The following is a 2,263-nucleotide window of genomic DNA, read 5'->3' on the forward strand; positions in this document are numbered from 1 at the left end:
CGGTCAGACTTCTTCGTCAAGATCATGAACGATCAGTTTGAGGCCCTTCATGTTCCCGGAGCAAACAGATGCCACTGGGCTACACTAGCACGCGACAGGGACAAATGGAGACGTTACTGGCACCCGCTCGAGCAAATCGACGACTAACGGTAAGTTAAGTGATTAAGTGATTAAGCTGAGATCAGCACCAGGAGGATTACTCCATAGCTTAGTGGCCAGCCGGGCATTCTAGAGGAAAGGGCAGCTCAGATAGAGAAGGGAACACCAAATAAAGGGTGTTTGGAGGATCCTCCCAGGAGGGGAGATGCATGTCGAAAGTAGACTATGGACTGAACATGTTTGCCACTCAATGCCTCTTTTTCAGACCACAACACCCAAAAGGAGAGCGAGAACACAGGGGATTTCCCTGCCACAGAGGCAGTGGGGATAGGGGGATGGGGGTGGGGATGTCCTTTTCTTAGACTTGGGACCCTCGGAATTCCTCTGACTAAGACTCAAGTATTATATTGGCAATCATATTATTCGGTATTCTCCAGAATCTTACTTATTATGCTTGATTAGGCTTTGAAAAAATTCAGAGATAATAAATGATATGAGTAAACACATTCATAAATGCCTCCTAGTGTTCATATATAATTTAATGTCACATCCTAAATCACTAGCTGTAATATACTTCAATTCTCAATACATAACAGTTATTCAATGCCTGTTGATTTCTAATTATTGGCCATTTACTAAACATTTATTGAGTCTCACTAGCAGTAAGATATTGGGCTAATGAGCAAAATCTAAGTAATATTGAACCATATATGTTCTAGTGAATACATAGCAAAAATTCTCCTGCATGTGTGATAAAGACCCAATATTTTAGAAATAACTTACTTTGAATCTCATACACTTACGAAATAATTTTTATTATTTGAAACATGTTGCCACTACGTGGTTCCACTGGAGCTCGAACCCAGGACCTTCTGCGTGTAAAGCAGACGTGATAACCGCTACACTATGGAACCCCAGGACCAGCCACCACCATGCTGAGACCACTCTCCGCACACCTGAAGGTACTGGCAGAGGGACAAATCCATGCGGGTTCCGGGGCCGAGATCTCCAAGCCTACTCGGACTGGAGTAGAGCATCCTCCACCCAGATCCTCCAAATTCCAGTAGGCGGGGGTCACACCCACCACCTGGCCCCCTGGCGCCATGTAATCCCATCAATGGCCAAGACTCAGAGATTATAAAATCCAGCTCCCGGACGAGAACAGTGCAGTCTCCTGCCCCCACGCCTGGCTGTTTCTTGGAGGGGAGCGGGTTGAGCTTTCCTCCCCGCCCCGACCAGGCCTCGGCAGCCGAAGACCTACATCTTATCAGGATGTAGCCGCGCTACATCTTATCAGGACATCTTTTTTATGACATCTTATTGTCTCATTCCTACTTTGGACAAACTTGCAGGCTATCGAATATAGCCTGCCCACAGGGCAGAGTCTGGCAAACTCCCTGTGGCGTACCAAATATGCCAAATACCAGTAACAATGATGGGTCTCATTCTCCTAAAGAGCCTTGAATATAATCTCAGGGCTAGGATGAAAGAGACGTTACTGGGGCCTGCTTGAGGCAATCGACGAATAACAGGATGATGAAATGAAATGAAATGAAATGAAATTTGAAACATGTTAATACCTTGAAATGTGTAATATTGAGGGTTTTCCAATGTATACAAGCACAAGAATTGCAAATTGCAAAATATAGCATATTGTAATCTAAGGTTTCCAAATTTTAAGCAAATATTTTTATTAGAGTCAAGAGAAAATGGTTAAAATCAAATCAAAAATTTTCAGAACAACTGCCTACAATTATCTAAACTACCACCTGGTGGCAACACACGCCCATTATAGAACTACACATTGCCATGGTAGAAAGTGTGAAGTTTAGAGATTTCTCATTAATCCCCAGTAATAATAAAACTTAGATTTCGAAGAAATTTCTAGATCGTTTTTCTACAAGTTTTCCTTAATCTTCCCAAAGAGGAGACTGAATTTCAAAAAAAGGACTCATCTAAAGTCAAACAAGAGTGACAAAATGATTGGAATCAGAATTTTGGTGTTTGTCTCCTTTTATCCACCCCTAGAGCTGCTAAAAAATAAGGCTAAAACAAAAATATTAAGGAAAAAATATAACTAGTCAAAAGTTAGGTTGTTCTGTGGGAGGGCTAAATTCATCATGACCACCAAGTTCATCATGTCCACCAAGTTCATCATGTCCAC

At 42.2% G+C, this 2,263-nt stretch overlaps 1 non-coding gene across 1 annotated transcript; it reads right to left on the bottom strand.

Annotated features, from left to right (window-relative positions):
* Nucleotides 1–940: 940 nt before the first annotated feature.
* TRNAV-UAC (transfer RNA valine (anticodon UAC)) lies at nt 941–1,013 on the bottom strand. Its single transcript has one exon. It is a non-coding gene; the product is annotated as a tRNA-Val (tRNA).
* Nucleotides 1,014–2,263: the final 1,250 nt, after the last annotated feature.

The sequence above is a fragment of the Sorex fumeus genome, unplaced genomic scaffold, assembly GCF_029834395.1.
Source record: "Sorex fumeus unplaced genomic scaffold, SorFum_2.1 ptg000029l, whole genome shotgun sequence".
Classification (NCBI taxonomy): domain Eukaryota; kingdom Metazoa; phylum Chordata; class Mammalia; order Eulipotyphla; family Soricidae; genus Sorex; species Sorex fumeus.